Raw genomic sequence first — 25,495 nt, 5'->3', positions numbered from 1 at the left:
GGATTTTACATAATATATGAGAAAGGTGTTATTTCTAGCCAAAAACAAAGCGAAGTTAGCAGCTAGTGACACCAGAAAGTGACATCACCACGTTAACGTTTGCTAAATGTTTTGTAAATCCTTCCAGAGGTGTTATCAGGTTATAAAAACAGCATTTTCAGTTTGAGAAGTGTTTATTCCTCTCTAGTATTTACATAATATATGAGAAAGGTGTTATTTCTAGCCAAAAACGAAGTGAAGTTAGCAGCTAGTTACATCAGAAAGTGATGTCACCACGCTAACGTTTGCTAAATGTTTTGTAAATCCTTCCAGAGGTGTTATCAGGTTACAAAACAGCGTTTTCAGTTTGAGAAGTGTTTATTCCTCTCTAGCATTTACATAATATATGAGAAAGGTGTTATTTCTAGCCAAAAACGTAGCGAAGTTAGCAGAAGTTAGGGGAATCTGAAATCATGGCAAGTATATATACTTAAATCGTGGCAAAAGTGAGAATAACCTTTTTTTCTGTTTTTCAACTGTGAAGCTGGAAAGCAGGAAATTCCAACAGCCAATCAAGGCAGCATAAATCCAGCCTTGTTAAAAGCACTTCTGTTCTTGGTTGTGATTACGGTGGGCACGATACCACTTTTTCATGTTCAATACAATGTCGATACTGGAACCAATATTTGGCCAATATTGGACCATTATTATCACTTTACCGGGGTGTTGCTAGGCCGGTATCATAGATTTACGTTAACGGTATCTGACTATACCCGCCCGCTGTGCGTAAACAAATGACGTCATAGTGCGCACAGCCCAAGAACTGTCCGCAGAAGGAAAAAAAAAAAACTGTTCGCAGAGGAAAAGATGAAAAGGCAAGAAGTGTGTTTTGGTCCCAATATGGATATTCCAGATGATTTTCTCATGGATAGTACGACAATGAACAGCAGCTAAAGCAGCCAGCTTGATGAGAACGCACTGCTGAATTTGAACAGCAGCGCGCGCGCCAGGCGACAAGACAGAAGTTAAGTGAGCCAACTTTTTATGTATGCGTTACGTGTTGTGTATCTCAGTAAAAAGTGATAATAATGCAAATAACATGCTGTTGTCGTGCAGTATGCATTTTTCTGAGTCCCTCCATCCATCCCGTCGCTCGCAATGACAGCTATTTGCCCTAGTCTAACTCGGGCGAATAGCTGTCATTTTGGGCGACTGGGCATGGACGTTGGGCCTCTTGAAAATGCATACCACCCCCCAAAAGCATGTTGTTTAATTAATTAAACAGTATCAGTATTAGTATCAATCTAAAATATCAGACTGACACGCGCCTCATTGTGGCTAGCCAAGTTCAAGTTGAAGATGATGATTTGTCAATTAAAGTGCCCCCTCAAGAACATTTAATCCTACACTTTGACAAAAGCTTTGGCATATACCCTGCAAAAATGCAGTGAGTGAATTAACAAATAGATGAATGAGTCCTTCCCCTAAAACTTGCTACCACGATTGCAAAAAATCAATAAACGCTATCATCTTGTAAATCTCCATACTGAAAGAGCATATAATAAGGGTAAACTGATTAAAATATGGTTAATTTTGATGCACAAGATCAACAGATAAAGCAAGTTTCTTTTGCTTATTTACTATACCATATACTAATCTGCCCCCTGGACATACATGGGCTTGTTGCAGGAAATAATCCTATCATTATATGTATGGTGGAAATTAGGAGCAGGTGTTGCTTTTATCTTAACCTATGTGTGATTAAATTTATAAGTAGCTTGAAATTTGCTTGTTTATCAATTTCTTTAATTTCCAAACCCTTTATACGGTGGCCATCAACACCACTGCTGCATGTTCAAGAGCCTGTATTTCTATTATCATGAAATAAATGTTGTAAGACATGCTCATGATGGTGTGACATGTTCCTTGTTATCATTCCTTTACCATAGATCCAGAGAAGGTGGAAGGTTTCATGATGACACACAATATTATCATGCAGAAAATGATCTGTTTGGAGCAAGAAGGAGTGCAAATATACTGCAGTATATTGAATTCTGGCAGCATTTGTGGCACAAGCACCTTTGTTTTATATTATCTTGTCATTACTTACTAACAATATGTCAGAGAAGGGCATCCAATACTTTTACATTTATCTATTATTATGTGGTCATTATGTGCATAATGGAAGGCTGCATGCTTGCCAACAAATTTCAAGTAGTCATCAGACAAAAATATGTATCAATGTATAAAGCACAATGACAAACGTGCTTACAATGCTAACCCAGGCTTGACCCAGCCAGCTTTTGATGGAGCAGTTATAGCGAGTAATTATGAATTATGTGGAATGCTGCTGATCTTTCATTTTCCACAAAGGGTAAATGAGGCTTTCGACCCCATGATCTCCGAGCGTGTCACAAAAAGAGGTTTGACAAACTTGAAGTTATGTATGGGAGTGAACTTTATCTGTTCATCATACTGCAAGAATGATCAATGGAAAACAAGAAGTTGGGAGGTTGGGTGGGTGCTGAGATTAGTTTGGTCAGCCTTAAAAGTTTTATATTTTATAAAATCTGGTTATGCAGTGCATCCAGAAAGTATTCACGGCACACACACACACACACACACACATATATATATATATATATATATATATATATATATATATATGCAAATTTATTAAAACAACAACAATAATAATAATAATAATAATAATAATAATAATAATAATAATAATAATAATAATAATAAACTCAGAAATCACATGTACATAAGTAATCACACTCTTTGCCATGAAGCTTAAAATTGAGCTCAGGTGCATCCTGTTTCCACTGATCATCCTTTAGATGGTTCTCCAGCTTAATTGGAGTCTATTTGAGGTAAATTCAGTTGATTGGACATGATTTGGAAAGGCACACACCTGTCTACATAAAAGGTCGCACAGTTGACAGTGCATGTCAGTACAAACAATGCATGATGTCAAAGGAATTGTGTGTAGACCTCTGAGACAGCATTCCTCTGCGGAGAGAAGAAAACCTTCCAGAAAGACAACCATCTCTGCAGCAATCCACCAATCAGGCCTATATGGTAGAGTGGCCAGATGGAAGCCACTTCTTAGTAAACAGCACATGGCAGCCCACCTGGAGTTTCCCAAAAGGCACCTGAAGGACTCTCAGACCATGAGAAACTAAATTCTCTGGTCTGTTGAGACAAAGATTGAACTCTTTGGCGTGATTGTCAGGTGCCATGATTAGAGGAAACATGGCACCTGAAGGACTCTCAGACCATGAGAAACTAAATTCTCTGGTCTGTTGAGACAAAGATTGAACTCTTTGGTGTGATTGTCAGGTGCCATGTTTGGAGGAAACAGGCGCTAGCTCTACAGTGAAGCATGGTGGTGGCAGCATCATGGTGTGGGGATATTTTTCAGTAGCAGGAACTGGGAGACTAATCAGGATTGAGGGAAAGATGAATGCACCAATGTACAAAGATATCCTGGATGAAAACCTGCTCCAGAGCGCTGTTGACCTCAGACTGGGGTGACAGTTTATCTTTCAGCAGGACAATGACCCTAAACACACAGCCAAGACATCAAAGAAGTAGGTTCAGGACAACTCTGTCAATGTCCTTGAGTGGTCCAGCCAGAGCACAGACCTGAATCTCATTGAACATCTCTGGAGAGATCTGAAAATGGCTGAGCACCGATGCTCCCCATCCAACCTGATGGAGCTTGAGAGGTGCTGCAAAGAGGAATGGACAAAACTGACCAAAGATAGGTACACCAAGCTTGTGGCATCATATTCAAGAAGAATAGAGGCTGTAATTGCTGCAAGAGGTGCATGAACCAAGTACTGAGCAAAGGGTGTGAATGCTTATGTACATGTGATTTCTTATTTTTTTTTATTTTTAATACATTGGAAAAATTAAAAAAAATCATGTTGCCATTATGGGGTGTTGTGAGTCGAATTTTTAGGGAAAAAATGAATTTACTCCACTTTGGAATGAAGCGGTAACATAACAAAATGTGGAAAAAGTGAAGCGCTGTGAATACTTTCCGGATGCACAATATGCATTTTAATGTGGTTGTGGATTTACAGTAAATGCCCTCAAAATCCTATAGTTTCTATGACTTTGCATCTAGGAAAATGTCACCTGGAAAAGGCTTCTTTTACACGTTCTTGATATACGTAGGTCGCAGAACTGCTCTCCCTCTCCCCTCCTTCTCAGTTCTCACCCTCTCATTTTCTTCAGTCATCCGCTCCTCAAAGTATCCCCTCCACCTTCTCAACACATACTCCTCGCTTTTCAGCAAACTTCTGATTTTCCCTGCAGCTACTATGCTTAGTTGCTAACTGGTCTCTAATATATTTTCTTAAAACATGTGGTGACCTATATTGGTATCCTCAAAAAAGGTGTGAAGTATAATAATTCATTAATTTTCTGTACCTGTGTATTCCAATTAAGAGTTGCTCTCTCACTTACGGTCAATTTATAGTTTCCAATTTGCCTAATCCACATGTCTTTGGAAGCGGGAGGAAGCTGTAAACTCCACACAGAAAGGACTGGGTGGGAAGCAATGCCATGATAATAATAATTATAATAATAGTAATAATAATAATAATAATAATAATACACCCCCTTTTCCTGGGGATACATGTGTTACAGTGGTACGGCACATTAATAGTGTTTTACTTATTGCACAATGCATTTTTAATGCACACAAGCTTATACTGCACATTTTTTTTCATTTGCACATAAATTCACTGAATTCCAAACCAAATTTTTTAGAAATCTATTGTTCCAAATAGAATTACACCTGTATGACATATATGTGAAAACACTTTCTAAACTCTCCTCTCCTATTAGATACATATTAAATGTATTACCTGTTTGAATAAAGCAAGAATAAGTGAAGAATACACTGGGGATTCATTGTTTTATAGAGGCACATATAAAGAGTATCAGGAGCTTCTTTGAAGGAGAACATTTACAGAAAATCAGAATTTAGCCTTAAGAGTTATTTAAACAGGCATGCGTAGTTCAAACATGAAAAAATATGAAAGAATTTTGAATTTCAGTCCAAAGTATGTACTTCAATCTTTTTACAAGTCCCCAGTCACACTAGCATTTTGGCAGCAGAACATGGCAGTGACTTTAACAGATGGAAATATTTATACAGTAATATGTGCAGAAATTCCATTGTGAGTTCACAACAGGAGAGCTTTGAATTTGAATTAATGCCAAACCAAAACGTGTACTGACTGTGCTAAGCTTTAAGGCAACAGAAAAAAGCGATCAAAATTGCTGTGATATTAGCAGGTAAAGTAACAGGTTGGTCATTGAAACACGGTCCTTTAAAATTAAGTTAATCCAAATTAACTTAATAAATAATATTTAGTTTAATTGAACAAACATAATGTGTTTGGGTTTTACCTATTGAAGCATTTAAAAACACAAAAAGGTAAAAACTATTTAAATGGCTTCAACTGGTAACACTTAAATTCCATTTGCTGGTTAAGACACTGGTGTAAATATTACTTACTAAATTAACTGTGATCAGCTTAATTAATTCAACTGCTACCAATAGAATAACTTTATGAGGTGTGCCAAATTCTTACTTTTTTAAATTCAGCATATAGAACTACAGGTTTAATTCGGTAACATGAGACTGGGAAATCCATTGTACTCTCAAATAAGTTGTTAGAACTCAAAAATTGATGTAACTGATTACATCAATAATCTAAGTTTATGTACTCAAATGATAAGAGGTTAGTATAACTTAAATATTTGTAATAAGTGTTATATATATAATTTTTATACAGTATAATACTGATTAAATGAACTCATATACACAAGTATTTTAAGTAATTTCAATTTCAATTGAATTTAATAGAACTTAACCATGTTACGTGAAAAAACAACAACACAGTAATCAAATAACACTCAAGGCAGAACTACAGATTCAACACAGTGCACACTGCTCTGGGACTTGAGCATGTTGTTTATTAAGTTTTTCAATGAGACATACAGGAGTACATGTGATTGAGACAATAACTTTACAGTTTCAGGAAAGCAAGCTTTACCAACTGCACCAATATTGCCCCAAAGCACTGTAGTTGCTTGAAATAAATGTACCGTATGTAACCCTTTTAGGCTACTATTTTACTTTTGGTGTGTGATTCTAACACATATTCCATATGGTGCATCCAGAAAGTATTCACAGCGCTGCCTTATTCCAAAATGGATGAAATTCATTTTTTGCTCAAAATTCTACACACAGTACCCCATAATGATAATGTGACAGAAAAGTTTTTTATCAGATTTTTGCAAATTTATTAAAAAAAAAGAAAGCAAACTAAGAAATCACATGTACATAAGTATTCATAGTCTTTGCCATGAAGCTTAAAATTGAGCTCAGGTGCATCCTGTTTCCACTGATCATCCTTGAGATGTTTTTACAGCTTAATGGAGTCCACCTGAGGTAAATTCAGTTGATTGGACATGATTTGGAAAGACACACAACTGTCTACGTATAAGGTCCCACAGCTGACAGTGCATGTCAGAGCACAAACCAAGCATGAAGTCAAAGGAATTGTCTGTAGACCTCAGAGACAGGATTGTCTCAAGGCACAAATCTGGGGAAGGGTACAGAAACATTTCTCCTGCTTTGAAGATTAAAATGACCACAGTGGCTTCCATCATCCATAAATGGAAGAAGTTCTGATCCACCAGGACTCTTTCTAGAGCTGGCCACCCGTCTAAACTGAGAGATCAGGGGAGAAGGGCCTTAGTCAGGGAGGTGGCCAAGAACCCAATGGTCACTCTATCAGAGCTCCACCATTCTTCTGTGAAGTGAGGAGAACATTCCAGAAGGATATCCATCTCTGCAGCAATCCACCAATCAGGCCTGTATGGTAGAGTGACCAGACGGAAGCCACTTCTAAGTAAAAGGCACATGGTAGGACATGGAAGGATTCTCAGACCATGAGAAACAAAATTCTCTGGTCTGATGAGACAAAGATTGAACTCTTTGATGTGAATGCCCAACCCAGTCTCACAGCATGTCGTGATTCAGCAGCACAAAATATACATTAATCAATAGGAGACCGTAGTCTCATTTGAACCTTCCGTGATATCGTGAGATTTCCCCACTTACAGGCACCTTACAGGCACAATGGTGTATGGTTTTGTTTTTTTTTTTGGTCCCGGTGGAGAAGAAAAGGTGAGGAGGTAGGAGATGTTGTGTCGGTAAGTGTTAGCCTACACAGCTAACCAGAGTAGCTCCGTTCTCTCGCCTGTAAAACCATCTTGACACGTTTGAGCTCCGGATCATAAACAAACCGCAACACATGTCCACTTTCCCACCACATCGTCACTTTTTCTTTGCATTTTCACTTTGTTTGTGTGCAATTTGCCCAAAACCCCATTGAAAATGCTGTGGTTTGTAACCCGGAAGTAGAGAAATTCCATAATATGCGTCATATTTTACCCCTTTAGCGCCCGCCCCCAAACGAGACTGCGCTGCCCATTGGTTCTTGATATTGTTCGTCAAAATGTTCGTCATGGGAACATGAATTTATTCTAATACATTATGTGACAGCTGCACGAAATTAAAAGTGAAATGGGAGCGTTGGGGTGGTTATGGTTTGGGTTAGGGGAAGGTGTAGGTTTAGGTTATGGTTAAGGTCAGGGTTGGGGGTAGCGGTAGGGTTAGTAATAGTGAGTTTAAAAAAAACCTGTCACGAAAATCTGAATCATTTTGCATTTCGTATTTGGTGGGGGGGAGGGGATTTACTCCATTTTGGAATAAGGGTGTTACATAACAAAATGTGGAAAAAGTGAAGCACTGTGAATACTTTCCATATACTGCATGTCCTCCTCCGTGAAGGACAAAAAGGATGTTACATCATAATGCTCATTGAAGTTGACTTAAATTATCCAAGTTCATTTTACTTCAAATACATACTGAGTTCTGAGTTAATTGGTCATTTGGCATCAATCAAAAGGTATATCATTAACTAACATCACTAACATATATCACTAACATCAAATATTTAAGTTGTAACAATTTATTGTTGAGTATGTAAATTCAAACTTTTAAGGTGATCAGTTACATAATTTTTATTATTATTATTTTGAGTTCTGCCAACTTGTTTGGGGTTATATTGTACAAAATCATTCCCTTCAAATAATGACTTATATTTAGAGTTGGAACTGAGCTATCCTTAGTGCAGTTTATGGAACAGTGTGCAAGCTTGGCTAATTAGCATGTAGCTGAGTTGGCAAGCCATTGTATAACACCTGACCGTGCCCGTCTTTCAGTAAGTCACAATCACATTTTAGGCTCATGATAACTATATTCAAAATTCCTTTTAAGACGTCTAGATGAATCATTGTGAAAGGAGTTTTGACACATGATGAATTTGTTGTGTGGGCCGCTGAAGAGGAGGTACTGCTGTCCCACCACCACAAGATGGCGCCCTGCTTGAAGTGCAGGCTTCAAGCACGAGAGGGCATCGGAGCGACCAGGAGTGACAGCTGTCACTCATCATCCGTACCAGCTGTCACTCATCCACTACTCATCACCACCACCATAAAGGCCGGACTGCAACTCCACCTCCCCGCCGAGAAATCAGCTACCAATCAGGTAATTTTCTCTGCTGACTCAAAACGTTGAGTAATAATCTGAACTTCTTTTGCAGCCGTTATCCTGTGGTGTTTGCCTTATCTGTGGGATTGGCGTTTGGTGTGATCAGCGACGGCTTCGCTTCACACTCCAATCAGATAAGTGGTTAGACAGGAGCTGCACGAGTGTGTGATTGGAGGTGGAGGTTCTCCCTCCTTTACTGAATACAGACTGTGGGATTACTGAGTGTGAGACCTCACACTCATCTGGACTGTCTCTGTTCTCTGCCAGCAGTACCGGGTCTGACTGCTGAAGACAGCAGCCACCTGGTGCGCAGGGCTTGGTGGCTCCGGTGTTCTTCAGCTCTGTTGGCGGTGGAAGCTGTGTGGATCCGGCTTCTCTCTCGCCAGGCGTCTTCTATCGTCGAGCCTGCCCACACGTCACCTGGTGTATGATTGACAGTCACTATATTGTTATTGTCTGTACGTTGTTGTGCGATTCACAACATTAAATTGTTACTTTTTGGCTTATCCATTGTCCGTTCATTAACGCCCCCTGTTGTGGGTCCGTGTCACGACACTTTCACAACAGGATTTCTCGGCCAGCGTCATGGATCCCGAGGGGCGTCAACCATCGCTTGAACAGCCAATGGGAGAGCGAGGTGCACAGGCGCCAGCAGGAGGCGTGTTGGGTGAGCTGCAGCACATCATAACTGCCTTTACCGCTCGGATGGACTTAATTACCGAGCAGAGCAGTGTTCTCAATCGTAGGATGGAGGCTCTCACCGCCCAGGTGGAAGCGCGTGCTCAGGGCGCTGCTGCAGCACCTCCTCCTGCTGACCGTGTGCCAGAAACAGACATTCCGCTGGTCGTTCAACAAACCCCCCACCTTCCCCTGAAGCATACATAAGTCCTCCGGAGCCGTACGGAGGCTGTGTGGAGACGTGCGCGGACTTCTTGATGCAGTGCTCGCTCGTCTTTTCACAGCGTCCCGTCATGTACGCAGCAGACGCCAGCCGGGTGGCTTATGTGATCAATTTGCTTCGAGGAGAGGCACGCGCCTGGGCTATGGCGCTTTGGGAGCAGAATTCACGGCTCCTAACGGTTTATACTGAGTTTGTGAGGGAGTTCCGACAGGTGTTCGACCACCCTCATAGAGGCGAGACCGCTTCAAGTGTGCTGCTGTCGATACGGCAGGGGCGTCGGAGCGCAGCGAAGTATGCAGTTGACTTCCGCATCGCGGCAGCGCGAGCCGGCTGGAATGCTGTTGCGCTCCACGCCGCCTTTGTAAACGGACTGTCTCTGGTCCTTAAGGAGCACCTGGTGGCGAGGGACGAGCTGCGGGATTTAGATGGGCTTATCGACCTGGTTATATGGTTAGACAACCGATTAACGGAACACCGACGGGAACGAGACGAGGGGCGTGGCCAGGCACAAGCCGTCCCTCTTCCTCTCGGGTCCGAAAGGAAGCCGACTTCCCCACGCTCCACTGCCAGGGCTCTCCACGTGACAACAGCTCCCCCTGCTGATGTTGCTATGGAAACGAGCAGGGCCAAGAAACGATCAGATCAGAGACAAAGGAGGCTGATCCGTGGAGAGTGTTTTCTCTGCAGCTCTACCAAGCACATACAGAGAGAATGCCCCAAACGGTCAAAACAACAGCACTCATCCTTAGAGACTGGGCTAAGTGTGGGTCACAACACCCACGTGGGGAAACCCCGACGATCTGCACGAATCCCAGTCACGATCCTGAGTGGGGATCTAACCCTTCACGCCCCAGCACTGGTGGACACGGGTCGGAGGGGAATCTGCTGGATAGCAGATGGGCAAAGGAGGTTGGGCTCCCTCTAGTGGCCTTACCATCACCGTTGTCGGTGCGGGCGCTAGATGGCACCCTTCTTCCACTAATCACACACCAGACACAGCCAGTGACATTGGTGGTGTCTGGGAATCACAGGGAGGAGATTGTGTTTTATGTAACACCTTCTACCTCCCGAGTGATTTTGGGTTTTCCATGGGTGTTAAAACACAATCCCCGGATTGATTGGCCGTCTGGGGTTGTGGTTCAGTGGAGCGAAACCTGCCACCGGGAGTGTTTAGGATCCTCGGTTCCACCCGGTGTGACAGCTAAGGAGGAGGTTTTAGTCCCCCCCAATCTGGCGGCGGTGCCAGCCGAGTACCACGACCTTGCTGACGTCTTCAGCAAGGATCTGGCACTCACGCTGTCCCCGCACCGTCCGTACGATTGTGCCATTGATTTGATACCGGGCGCTGAGTACCCGTCCAGCAGGCTGTACAACCTCTCACGTCCGGAACGCGAATCAATGGAGACCTACATCCGGGACTCGTTAGCTGCCGGGTTGATCCGGAACTCCACCTCCCCGATGGGTGCTGGTTTCTTTTTTGTGGGCAAGAAGGACGGCGGACTCCGTCCATGCATTGATTACAGAGGGCTGAACGAGATCACGGTTCGCAACCAATACCCGTTACCTCTGTTGGATTCAGTGTTCACGCCCCTGCATGGAGCCCAAATTTTCACGAAATTGGATCTTAGGAATGCTTATCACCTGGTTCGGATCCGGGAGGGAGATGAGTGGAAGACGGCATTTAACACCCCGTTAGGTCACTTTGAGTACCTGGTCATGCCGTTCGGCCTCACCAATGCGCCCGCGACATTCCAAGCATTGGTTAATGACGTCTTGCGGGACTTCCTGCATCGGTTTGTCTTTGTATATCTAGACGATATACTCATCTTTTCTCCGGATCCTGAAACCCATGTCAAGCATGTACGTCAGGTCCTACAGCGGTTGTTGGAGAACCGGCTGTTTGTGAAGGGCGAGAAGTGTGAGTTCCACCGCACTTCTTTGTCCTTCTTGGGGTTCATCATCTCCTCCAACTCCGTCGCCCCTGATCCGGCCAAGGTTGCGGCGGTGAGAGATTGGCCCCAACCAACGAACCGTAGGAAACTACAACAGTTCCTCAGTTTTGCAAATTTCTACCGGAGGTTCATCAAGGGCTACAGTCAGGTAGTTAGCCCCCTGACAGCACTGACCTCCACAAAAGTCCCCTTCACCTGGTCGGATCGGTGCGAAGCCGCGTTTAGGGAGTTGAAATGCCGGTTCTCGACTGCACCGGTTCTGGTGCAGCCCGATCCCAAGCGCCAGTTTGTTGTTGAAGTGGATGCCTCTGACTCAGGGATAGGAGCCGTGCTGTCCCAGAGCGGGGAGTCCGACAAGGTTCTCCATCCATGTGCCTACTTTTCGCCGCAGGTTGACCCCAGCTGAACGGAACTATGACGTCGGCAATCGGGAACTTCTTGCGGTGAAGGAGGCTCTTGAGGAGTGGAGACACCTGTTGGAGGGAGCATCTGTACCATTTACAGTTTTCACGGACCATTGGAACCTGGAGTACATCTGGACCGCGAAGCGTCTGAACCCCAGGCAAGCCCGCTGGTCGCTGTTCTTCGGGCGTTTTGACTTCCGGATCACCTACCGCCCCGGGACAAAGAACCAACGATCTGATGCCCTGTCCCGGGTGCACGAAGAGGAGGTCAAGACCGAGCTGTCAGACCCCCCTGAAACTATCATCCCCGAGTCCACTGTCGTGGCCGCCCTTACCTGGGACGTGGAGAAGACCGTCCGGGAGGCCCTGACACGGAGCCCGGACCCGGGGACAGGTCCGAAGAACAAACTGTACGTCCCACCAGAGGCCAGGGCTGCGGTCCTTGACTTCTGTCACGGTTCCAAGCTCTCCTGTCACCCAGGGGTGCGAAGGACCGTGGCAGTGGTCCGGCAGCGCTTCTGGTGGGTGTCTATGGAAGCCGACGTCCGGGAGTATGTCCAGGCCTGCACCACCTGTGCCAGGGGCAAAGCTGACCATCACAAGGCCCAAGGCCTCCTCCAGCCTCTGCCTGTGCCTCGTCGCCCCTGGTCTCATATCGGCCTGGACTTTGTCACGGGCCTCCCGCCGTCCCAGGGCAACACCACCATCTTAACGATAGTGGACCGGTTCTCCAAGGCGGCCCACTTCGTGGCCCTCCCGAAGCTCCCGACGGCCCACAAGACTGCAGACCTCCTGGTCCACCACGTCGTGCGTCTGCATGGGATTCCATCAGACGTTGTCTCGGATCGTGGTCCTCAGTTCTCCTCCCAGGTCTGGAGGAGTTTCTGCAGGGAACTGGGGGCCACCGTCAGTCTCTCGTCTGGGTACCACCCCCAGACGAATGGGCAGGCAGAGCGGACTAACCAGGAACTGGAGCAGGCCCTCCGCTGCGTGACCTCCATGCACCCGACGGCCTGGAGTGACCATCTGGCCTGGATCGAGTACGCTCATAATAGCCAAGTCTCATCTGCCACCGGCCTCTCCCCATTTGAGGTGTGTTTGGGGTACCAGCCCCCATTGTTTCCACTGGTGGAGGGAGAGGTCGGGGTGCCCTCGGTCCAGGCCCATCTGAGGAAGTGCCGTCGGGTGTGGTGTACCGCCCGCTCTGCCCTGCTCAGAGCCCGGACGAGGGCTAAGGCCCATGCAGACCGCCGGCATTCCCCGGCCCCTGCATACCAGCCCGGGCAGGAGGTTTGGCTATCCACTAAGGACATCCCCCTGCAGGTGGAATCCCACAAACTTAAGGACAGGTACATCGGACCATTTCCCATACTCAAAGTCCTCAGTCCAGCCGCAGTGAAGCTGAAGCTGCCAGCTTCAGTGCGGATACACCCCGTGTTTCATGTGTCAAGACTCAACCCCTGCCATACCTCACCACTGTGTGCCCCGGGACCAGCGCCGCCTCCTGCCCGGATCAATGACGGGGAGCCCGCGTGGACGGTACGCCGGCTCCTGGACGTCCGTCGAAAGGGCCAGGGGTTCCAGTATCTGGTGGACTGGGAGGGTTATGGCCCCGAAGAGCGCTCCTGGGTGAAGAGGAGCTTCATCCTGGACCCGGCCCTCCTGGCCGACTTCTACACCCGTCACCCGGACAAGCCTGGTCGGGCGCCAGGAGGCGCCCGTTGAGGGGGGGGTCCTGTTGTGTGGGCCGCTGAAGAGGAGGTACTGCTGGCCCACCAACACAAGATGGCGCCCTGCTTGAAGTGCGGGCTTCAAGCACGAGAGGGCGTCAGAGCGACCAGGAGTGACAGCTGTCATTCATCATCCGTACCAGCTGTCACTCATCCACTACTCATCACCACCACCATAAAGGCCGGACTGCAACTCCACCTCCCCGCCGAGAAATCAACTACCAATCAGGTAATTTTCTCTGCTGACTCAAAACGTTGAGTAATAATCTGAACTTCTTTTGCAGCCGTTATCCTGTGGTGTTTGCCTTATCTGTGGGATTGGCGTTTGGTGTGATCAGCGACGGCTTCGCTTCACACTCCAATCAGATAAGTGGTTAGACAGGAGCTGCACGAGTGTGTGATTGGAGGTGGAGGTTCTCCCTCCTTTACTGAATACAGACTGTGGGATTACTGAGTGTGCGACCTCACACTCATCTGGACTGTCTCTGTTCTCTGCCAGCAGTACCGGGTCTGACTGCTGAAGACAGCGGCCACCTGGGGCGCAGGGCTTGGCGGCTCCGGTGTTCTTCAGCTCCGTTGGCGGTGGAAGCTGTGTGGATCCGGCTTCTCTCTCGCCAGGCGTCTTCTATCGTCGAGCCTGCCCACACGTCACCTGGTGTATGATTGACAGTCACTGTATTGTTATTGTCTGTACGTCGTTGTGTGATTCACAACATTAAATTGTTACTTTTTGGCTTATCCATTGTCCGTTCATTAACGCCCCCTGTTGTGGGTCCGTGTCACGACACTTTCACAACAGAATTGATTTAAAGAAGCAGCATGTGTTCATGAAGTCAAATATGCTAAATTTAAGTCACTCGTAATTACATTTCAAAAAGTTTAAATTTGAAATGAATACATCTAAATTATTTTCTGACATGTAAGAATTCAGTACACAGCTGGACAATACCAAAACATTCCCTTCCAGTGACAAACTTGTCATTCAGATAACACAGCTAATTAGTGTAGCCTATCTTATACATTGCCTTGCCAAGTGGGTGAGCTTTGCTAGTTAGCGTGTAACAGGCTTGTAACATTAACTTTGTTTTGTGTGAACATTGTGTATTCTGCCCATATTTGTAAATAGTGATTTTAATAAATTGTGTATCCAAGCATTTATAGCATTAAGTCATATGTGTATGATTAGCTTTAGACAAGGACCACAAGACATTTCAAGTCATCAAATCTTTGAGTACTGCTCAGCTCACTAGATTGTGTGTGTAAAATTTTCATTGCTAGTTGCTAATATGACCGCAGGCTGCTACATGTTTGTTTGGGAGGCAGGTTGCTGATGGGTGCCCTTAGCTACTGTCAGTGTTATGGGAAAGACCACAAGCCAAAGAGAAGAGTGAGAAGAGAAGAAATGGAAAGTGGAGAGGGGTGAGGCTGGAGGTGGAGAGTGACATTAGGGTGATGGAGAGGTGAATGGAAAGGGCAGCCTAAATGGCAATATTAGACAGAGAGAGAGAGAGAGAGAGAGAGAGAATGGAGGAGGAAGACAATGAATGGAAGCAAAGGAATGAGGGTGGGAGGTGTACTGTACAGGATGACTTCTGACAGGTTTGAACCTGCCTCGGCCCTTGGTTTCCAGCCCCCGGCAAGTACAAGTGACTTCATTTTAGTGTGTTTGAACAAGAAACACCCAAAACAACCAAGCAAGTGTGCAACAACAGCAAAACAGCCACACTTCATTACATGATTTCTACACTGAAATCTCCACCTGATAGCCATGTGGCCCAACGGCTTTTACCCCTCACTCCTCAATTAGACCCTATGCTTGATCAGCAGTCTCAGCACATTTCCAGCAAAACCTTCTGTCATTGTGGTTACATCAACACACAATGACGTCAGCCCTAATACATAAATCCAACAGTCTGCAAAACATGTTGGCTGGAAACAGATTTTACAGATTAATATTAATGTTGGGGGGGGAGCTTTGAATAATGACAGATAGCTATTTCCTTTATTTGAGTAAAATAAATAATTGTATATACACAAATATAATGTACGGTATATATATATATATATATATAAATATATATATATATTATACATATATTAACAGGGTAACAAAGTGGAAAAAGCACTTATTCGATTGTGGGGATAGATAGATAGATAGATAGATAGATAGATAGATAGATAGATAGATAGATAGATAGATAGATAGATAGATAGATAGATAGATAGATAGATAGATAGATAGATAGATAGATAGATAGATAGATAGATAGATAGATAGATAGATAGATAGATAGATAGATAGATAGATAGATAGATAGATAGATAGATAGATAGATAGATAGATAGATAGATAGATAGATAGATAGATAGATAGATAGATAGATAGATAGATAGATAGATAGATAGATAGATAGATAGATAGAGCGAGCTGTGCAAACGTTTTAGGCACCCCAGTAGTTTGATATAAATGTTCTATTTCCTCTCTTCATTGGGTCATCAGAAAATCAAATCACCCATTGACTCTAATTCCAATAAGAATAAAAATGTTTTTCATTAAAACTAATCAGTTATCAATTTGTAATGTAGTAGTAATCCTAATTTCTGAAACATAAAACAAAACAACTGCTGCTACTACTACAAATATGAATAAATAATAATAATAATAATAATAATAAACACTTTTTTTTGGGGGGGGGGGAGAGCTGTCCAGTACTCAATGTATTGTAAATTTAAAATTTACAATAAATTAAATTTGATGCAGTAAAACATTATATAATTTAATCACTTAAACACATTATTTATTTTTAATTGTGGAGAGTGGCCCACGAGTTTTATTTCCAGATAAATATTAGATATTTAGCAGCTTGTAATTATTTTTAGAAGTTATAAAACTTTAGTGCTTAAAACTTTTGCACAGCAGCTTGAAATTCTATATGCGGTATGTCACTGTTTATCATCACAGTTACATTAACGCGGAAGAATAACGCACAGAAATCACTTTAAAAATAAAAAATAAAAAGAGGCAACTTTTAAAATTAAACGGCCGCTTTTGTGTACTTACTATACAACTCAAAGTGTCCATGTGTTCTGGAGGAATGTCATCATCATGGGTCAGATTAGGAGGCTGCTGCTCGTGATCATCAAATCCATCAGCGCCTGTGTGGATCCAGAACACACCGGGTCCGTGTAAGCAACCTGCCCTCCTCAAAAAACAAGCCGGTCACAAGCTGTCACACCCCCCAAATAGACTCGAGCCGCCCCCCTGATGATCAGCACCTCCGCACGGTCCACTTATCCATCCAGAAGAAGAAGAAAAGTTTCACTCAAATATCCAGCGGTTTTTGCGGTCAGAGGTTCTGCCGCGCAGTTTTCAACTTTGTTTTTTGTGAATGAAAGTAACTTACCTACGAGCAGAGGAACGAGCGGCGCTCCGCCGAGGAACCACGTTGGACTGGAGCGAGATTACGATACGATCTATTTACAGAAGCATTACATCACCCTCCCGGTGACGTCACGCGGGATTCCTGAACTTCTAAATCATTGCGGTCCCGTACGGAGAGAGAGGGGGAGAAAAAGAGAGAGAGCGAGAGAGAGAGAGAGAGAGAGCGAGAGAGAGAGAGAGAGAGAGAGAGAGAGAGAGAGAGAGAGAGAGAGAGAGAGAGACGGAGGGGCGGGGTTAACGGCCCCGGACGGCGTGCTGAACCGACACACACCGACGGCAACGTGACGGCTGACGGGACACGTCAGGGCGGAGCTGGTGGGCGGGGCCAAGTCTGGAGCGGGACAGGCGCAGCGGACGCGTCAAAAGTGAGCAACAAACTCTTTAAACTCACTTTTAAATGAAGAAAAATAAACCTGCGCGTTGAAAAAAACATTTCATTCGAAACAAAACTGAGAAACGATGACACGATCTGAAAGAAAGTGAAAGAGCTTTTTGTCACAAAAATGATCAATCCTAAAGAGTCATGTTTTCCAGTGACAAGTCAGTTTTTTTTTTTTCTTGATTTGAGACAAGAAAATCTCGCAAACTAACTGAGCGAAGGAAATTTAAAGTTTATTAAAAGTTTATTTAACATTAATTTAAAGGCGTCTTGCTGTGCAAAAGCGTGGAAGGTTGATGGGTTCGATTCCCAAGACATGATGAGTGTAAAAATGCCAGACACGAACCACGTAAACCGCTCAACATTTGGTACCTTTCACATAAAATGTGCAATGATGAGGAAGAAGGAGAGTTATTTTCATGTCAAATCAGATTTGATCTAAGTTTTATATTTCAGTTTCATGTTAATCATCCTCAAATAACTCAGTTACATTAAATTTATAACACGTTCCCACACGGTTTGTGAGAAACAGACTGGTGGGAAAGCAATTAAAAGATGTCCAGGGGACATGGTCAACCAGCAGATCCTTTCCATTTAAAGGGACAGGCACATAATGGAAATGCTTCATATTATTAATCTCATTCTAGCACACAATATTTTCACATTTATTAAAGAAAAAAAATCATGTACAATGATTTTGGACCTTCACTCTAAATGTGTTTACTTAAAATTGATATTTTCAAATATATTTTTTTTAAAGTGCATAAAGTGAGAGGAAGTGCTCACTCATTCATCGTTAACCACTTACTCCAATTGAGGGTCGTGGGGTGGTGGGGGGGCTGGAGACTATATCCCAGCTAGAGGTGGGCGGATCGATCCTAATATCGATAATATCAATACCAACACTGGTATTGATATTGAACGATCCTCGTGTAAAAAGATCGACACTCAAGCTTTTTTTTCTCTCCCACACGCACTGACTGCTGCACACGCAGATTCATTAAAGTCTACTCTCTGTCTGTAAGAGCAGCACTGTGCTGTGTCACACAACACAGAGTAGCGCACCCTTGTATTGTGGTTTGTCAACCCTCTACCTCAGGAGATTTTGTTTTAAGTTGTGTTGAGTGATATTTTTTTAAACAAAAATGTTGATTGTGATGATAAAGTATTTTGTTGTCACGTACAACGTTTGGCAAAATTCTATTCTAGGTCTTTTGGATCCTTTGGATCTATGAAGCTTAAGTATGAAAAAGTATCGGGATCGGTATTGGGATCGATATCTGCGATACTGGGCCTGTATTTACTTGGTATCGGCTCAATACCAAAATTCCCGGTATCGCCCACCTCTAATCCCAGCAGTCATAGGGCAGGAGGCAGGGTACACCCTGGACAGGATGCTATTCTGTTCTAGGGCCACATATAGACAAACAAACACATTCACATCCGCACCTATGGACAGTTCAAAGTTTCCAATTCACCTAACCTGCATGTCTTTGGATGTGGGAGGAACCTGGAGCAAATACAGAAAGGCCACAGGTGGGAATTCATCCCATGACCTTCTTGGTGTGAGGCAACAGTGCTACCCACTTATCCACTGTGCTGCACACACACACACACACACACACACACACACACACACACACACACACACACACACACACACACACACACACACACACACACACACATATGTTGGACTCTTTTGCTTTGTCTCGTTAGTATGGCCAAAGCAGATGGTCACCCAACTGAATCCGGTCTGCTTGAGGTTTCTTCCTACAGTTATAAAAACACTAAGGGACTTGTGTTTGGTCATCATGGGGTTGAGACCGTACTTCTTTTTAAGCACTGTGAAGTGAGTTATGATTTGGCTGTGCATAAATAAATTTAATTGACTAGTAGTTGTGGTTATTGTTGTTACCCTCTGGTGATCCCCTAAAATGACTTTTGCACACATCATTGTATACTGGCTGTACAAAGAGTTAAGAAGTAGATACATTTTGTACAAGAACAGCTTCCATGGTTGATGTTCAGATAATGTTTAGACACTAATATATGTGTCCCTCGTAACATATTGGACTGACATTGTTATATGGCTGGGGGGGCCTGGCTGCCGGTTTGTTTCTGTTTTTTGGTTTTCCTCCCAGGTGGCTTGCGTTTGGGACTGAGTGGCTGTGTTGCTGAGGCTGTCAGGACCTCACCCTGATCACCTGCGACTCGTCAGGACTCACAGCTGTGGTGCATCTGGATGGATTGGAACATGTTGGCATTTAAGACTGGAGTGCACAGTGTGTATTTGCCAGAGACTCGACCTTGTGACCAGACGGGTGAGATCGTCGTCTCGGGAGCCATCTCATCAACAGCGGATGCTGAGAACGTCCAGGTTTGATGCACAGTCTGTGAAAGAGGAGGGGGTGAGGTCTCACGCTCGTCAGCACACTTCCTGAGGTACGTTAGATTTTGTGACTAACATTTATACAGTCAGTAAATGTGGTGTCCCTCACACCTTATTGTATTGAGCTGTTTGTTAGTCATGTATCAGCTTTCACTGCAGTGGAGTTTTGTGAACTGATTGTTCCATGCCTGCAGGTTGGGAAGCTGATCAGTAATCAAGCCAGGAAGTGTTTGCTGTTTGTACACCTTTAAGTGTTCTGTGTGTAGAGTGTGGACTCACATAATGGTTCCTTCTTTCACAGACTCGGTTGTTGCGGCCACCTGGGGGGTGTCGGCGGGGTCCTTGGGTCCGAAACAACTTCTGGCTCCGGACCGTTAGCGCTGCTGGGAGCGCACCACGCCAGGCCGCACCTTTTGTTGTTATATTATCACTGTTATGTATTAAATTCAGTTAGCCTTTGTACCGTGCGCTGCTTATTTCATACTGGGTCCTTCAAACGCTGGTCGGTTCTCCGAGCTGCGTCCGACACATAACAGACATTTGTGTTAACTGTAATGTTTTATATGAATCGATGGTCATTCATATCTCTCCATGCATGGAGTAACACATCTGCCATGTTTGGTCAGGCTTTCCGGTGCAGCCGCAGCAGTGCTCGGTCTGTAAGGAGGAGGCTGGACCACCGTGGCTGAAATGTGAAATAAGACCAAACCCTCACTGACTCATCATCCACCAATCGCCTAAAGTATGCTAAGTCTGGTGGCCATGGCTACAAAAAGAAACAGGAAGTTGTGATGATGTCACTCCTGTGTTTTGAGCTCGTCCCCATGTGGATGTGAGTCACTGTGTTGTGTTTTCAGTCAAGATAAGAGGAGGTTTTACAGCACGTGTAGATGCCCGTGTATGCTAAAACAATACGGGTAGAGTATGCGACGGCAGCTAGGAGACTTCCTTGATCCCTGAAGCATTAGCAGATGTACCGCTGTACCTCAGCGGCTAAACCCGTCACTACAGTCTGGCATCTACACAGCAGCTTGGCTGCCAGGTGGGGAGTTTTGGAGCTGCCGGCTCTGGGTCTAACACGTCACTTTGACTGTAAAAATAGTTTTAGATCGAAGGTCAGATTTACTGACATCAATCTCCATTAGAGATCATAACATAACATAACAATCAGCTGCTTGGATTTGAAAATACTGCAGATATGTAGTGGTGTCTGATTATTTTTAACACTGTACCACCAGTGCTGTATGAGCTTGAACACTTTGATCACTAAGTGATTATGTTGTTTCTTATATCTTAAGAACGGCAAATACAATTTTGATCAAACTTGGGAGGTACGTTGGGCCTTTGGGATGGAAAGAAACAATTTGGCATTGCTTACGAATTGTCAGTGAGCAAGGTCAGAAGTTAGGTCAGGTCATTTCTGGCATCTGCCACACTACAAATCCTTCTTAGGGATCATCCTGGATGGCAACCACCCAGGCAGACAATCAGTTCATTTCCACCTCTCGATAGTAATCATCTACTTGTTGCAGTCAGGGGAAACGTCCCCTTGGCCTTTTCCAGTTGTTGCCGTCCTCAGTGCTGAGGCATCTGCACGACTGATTAAATTGGATTAGATTAGATAGGTTCCAGTAGCACCGTGTGGCAGCACACAGGGTAAGAAGCACAGAGTATCAAAAGTGAAAGTAAAAAAAAGCCTGTGCTAATATAAATATAAATACACAAATATAAATACCAGACATACTGATCAATACTGGTTTACTGACTACTACTGTTCCTCTGTCTTCCTGTTACTCCTCCTCCCCCTGAGTGAGGAGTTGTATAGTCTGATAACCTGAGCGACAAAGGAGTTTTTCAGTCTGTTGGTCCTGCACTTGGGAAGGAGCAGTCTGTGGCTGAAGAGGCTCCTCTGGTTGCTGATGATGTTGTGCAGAGGGTGACTGGCATCGTCCATAATGTCCAGCAGTTTGTCTAGTGTTCTCTGCCACCATCCCCAGAGAGTCCAGCTTCATGCCAACCATGAAGCCAGCCCGCCTGATCAGTTTGTCCAGCCTGGATGTGACATTCTTGGATGTGCTGCCCCCAAGAGGACGCTGGCTACTACGGACCGGTAGAACATCCTCAGGAGTTTCCTGCAGATGTTAAATGACCGCAGCCTCCTCAGAAGTGATAGCCTGCTCTGTCCCTTCCTGTACAGGAGGTTGGTGTGGGTTGTCCAGTCCTGTTTGCTGTCCAGCCACAGCCCGAGGTACTTGAAGGAATCCACAGCCTCCACCTCATTCCCCTCAATCCAAACTGGTTGCAGACTTGGTCTTGTCTTCCCAAAGTCAATGACCAGCTCCTTTGTCTTTGAGGTGTTGAGGTGTAGATGGTTTGCAAAGTCCGTCACTAGGCACCTTGACTTCTTCTCTCTGTCATCTCTGATGCATCCGACAATGACTGATTGCACCAAGAGAAGTGCACCACATGGCCACAATGTCCTTGTTGACGTTCCCTCACAATGCAAGTGAAGATCGTCTTCTAAGTTCCTGTAGGTAAACGTTCCTTTGGCACACAGCCATTCCAGCGCTAGCTAAGGATCCCCAAAAGAGACATAGTATCAAAGGCGGGACACGTCTCACAACTATACAGTAAGACAGGAAGCCCTAGGACCCTAATGAGTTGACCCATCATTCTCCCTCAAAAGTATTGTCATCACTAACAGTGTCTGTCCAGTGGCCTCATGACTCTACAAACTCTTCCCAGGCATCTTTTCCACAGCTAACCACCCAGAAACAGGAATGTCGCTGCTGGAATAGGTGAACCCCTGCATCTGAATACTTAGTATGTACTCACGTCGGATGGGAACCTACTATGTAATTGTTACTGTAGCACATACTAGAAGTAAGTGTGTGAGTAGTAGGGACAGAATTTGGACGTACTACCCTGCTACCATCTTACCTGTTCTTTGACCGCGATGTTTGCAGGTGATGAGGATGTGCACGTATGCCATGGAAATTTCTATTTTGCAATGGCAGACTTTTTTAATAATAATGCATATTTCTACGCTGCCACGGTTACTACAGTATGTTCCATCTGCTTCATGGGATAGTGTAGTGTAGTTTGCTTGCACAACTGGGTACTGTTCGACTACCACTCCACTGAGTATTTGAATACTGTAAGGATTGTGTCATACTGCTTATTGGCTCCTTTACTTTAAGCTTGACTAAGTATTCAGATGCAGCCAAGTTGGATACTTTCACCTCATGCAGATGCACTTCTAATGGCCAAGTCTAGGAAGTCATTGAAGGCCTGGATCTTAGTCTTGATCCATGACAATCAGAAATCCAGACACTCCGATTCTCACACAATGGTCAATTTTTCTGCACGAAGCTAAAATATAGGAAAATTGCTGTTTTTTTTTACATAGATTAGTTCAGATATTTTATTGTTAGTGACCTTGACTGTTCAAAAGTCACATTTTCTCTGCATGCCTGATAGTTTGAAATGTGGGTGTGGCCTCACTGCGCTCTCTGTGCACTTTTTGATCTCATTTCAGGCGGCAACCTGCAGAGTAATGTGACACTAGAGACAGACAGAAAAAGTAACTGTAAGATCAAAATATGCAGAAATGCATTCAAGCAAACAGGTTACGATCACACGAGTGGAGGTTTTGTGACTCGAGGTTTCACCTGCTGGTGTCAGAACGAAACCTGCAGACCGCTGGCCCTCGGGTTCGGCCCTTAGGGTGGATCCACACAACATAATCTGTGTTGACTGGCCATCACATGCCAGTGGCTGGAAAGATGAAACAGCTGATAGACTATGAAAACTATCCCACACTGAGCTCCGCCCACAGACTCCAGCTCAGATGATGTCATGCACCATAAAATCCTCCTCTCCCCAACCTCTCTTTCTCTCTCACCCTTCGCAACACATGCACGCACTTCTCGTAATGGTGTTTAGAACTGCGTCACCATCACCATGTCTCATGCACCATGTGTGTGTGATGAGTGTCATTTGTGTTGTCGGCGCGTTTTCACGTGAGACACAAGAGGATGTCTGATGATGTCATGTTCATTTTTATGCGTGTGTGTGTGTGTGTATGTGTGTGCCGATGATGTAGCGCTCTTTGCAGCAGGGCGTTTTTGTGTTTTGTGGACGTTTCACATGCTCGGGATGCGAGAGAGGGCGGTCATAACGCAGCACGTGTCCCGGGGCTTAACTTTGTTTGCCGAAGTCCACTGGTCAGTGCTTTATGACAGACATTTTAATGCTTGATTAGCAGGCCTAACACAGGCCAGCCGGCACATAACCAGTGATGACAGGACATGTTCCATTCTGGGAGCCGTGCACAAGTACGCAAACATTACCATGCCATGATGGGGTGGAATTAATCAGTAAACTTTATAGATGTAATAGACTCTGTTGTGCAACAGCTATGGATGCTGAGACAAATATCCATGTGCAACTGTTCCACCGTTATTTTGGGGCAATGATAATTTGGTGACTTTGATATAAAGCAAATAAAGAATCTGCAGTGCTTAAAAAATGTAAGCATGGAAACAATGATTTTTAAATTTCCAGGATTCCACTTTTGTTATAGGATAAATGATTGACACTGCAGAGGCAGAGCCACACTATGATAGCACAATATGTTACATCAAGGTCATCTGTCAAGGTCAAGGTCAAATTCAAGGTCAGAGCCTAAAATAAATGTCAGAATCTTCTAAATGCAAGAAATGCAAGAAGCGATTTCATTCAAACTTGGTGGATAAAGACGGTGGACTGTCCTGTCACAACACAGATCATGTCAAGGTCAAAGGTCAATGTCAAATCTGAAGCCATTATCTAAAATACATTATTGATCATTTCTCAGAAACTAGATGAGATATTGACATGTGGTTTTCTGCATGGATGTATGTTCTTCTAGACCTAACAAATATATCAGACATCTTATCTCTGTGATGTCACATGATGACATCAAGCAAAGTCAAAGCAGCACACACGCACTCCAGTGCAACTAAATTAAGCTTTTCAAGTGTGTGTGATGAGATGACATTGAAGACTTCACTGGGAAAAAAGAATAAACATTACTACTGTATGATATGCATACATATGGCATCGTTATCTGCTCACAACAATATGAAACATGATGGCAAAAAAAAAGAAAAAAGAAAAAGAGATTTGGGCTATTGTGTAAAACAATGCTTAGGTGAACACACTACTGTCTGTACCACTGATGTGCTCACTAAAAGTGACAATCATTTTACTGTGATCCCTCATATTAAATTGGGCCAACTGGTCCTGTACGTCAGTTGTGTATATTGTGATGTAAAAACAAACAACAACAAAAATCCCCACTACATTTTCATCCAAATTATAGTGTAACAAAAACTTTCCACAGTATTGCATATGTATGTCAGTTGGTCATTGCATCTGGGGCATAATCTGTGAAAATGACACAAATACTTACATTATTTTATTTATTTATCTGTATATTACTGCACATCTCTCCATCTTAAGGCAGTGCAGTACAGAGATTTGTCTTTGAGTCACATGCATACGTCATAGAGTCAACATTCAAGTAGGTAGCTGCAGCCTGTCCCGGGGGTATGGATCTTAACAGGTAGGCAGGTCGTGACGTGGCGGGCTACCAGCCAATTGTCGCGGACCGTCCCCACCCCCCA

At 44.2% G+C, this 25,495-nt stretch overlaps 1 protein-coding gene across 1 annotated transcript in view; it reads right to left on the bottom strand.

The window, feature by feature from the left end:
* The window catches only part of creb5a (cAMP responsive element binding protein 5a), a 39,640-nt gene extending 22,731 nt beyond the window's left edge, over window positions 1-16,909 (bottom strand). Inside the window, 1 exon segment of the mRNA XM_034161389.1 lies at window positions 16,675-16,909. The gene's annotated coding sequence lies outside the window, so the exon portion shown is untranslated.
* Window positions 16,910-25,495: the final 8,586 nt, after the last annotated feature.

The sequence above is a fragment of the Thalassophryne amazonica genome, chromosome 20 (genome assembly GCF_902500255.1).
Source record: "Thalassophryne amazonica chromosome 20, fThaAma1.1, whole genome shotgun sequence".
NCBI lineage: Eukaryota > Metazoa > Chordata > Actinopteri > Batrachoidiformes > Batrachoididae > Thalassophryne > Thalassophryne amazonica.
The sequence above is the reverse complement of the archived record's forward strand: the minus strand, read 5'-3'. Positions and strand labels throughout refer to the sequence as shown.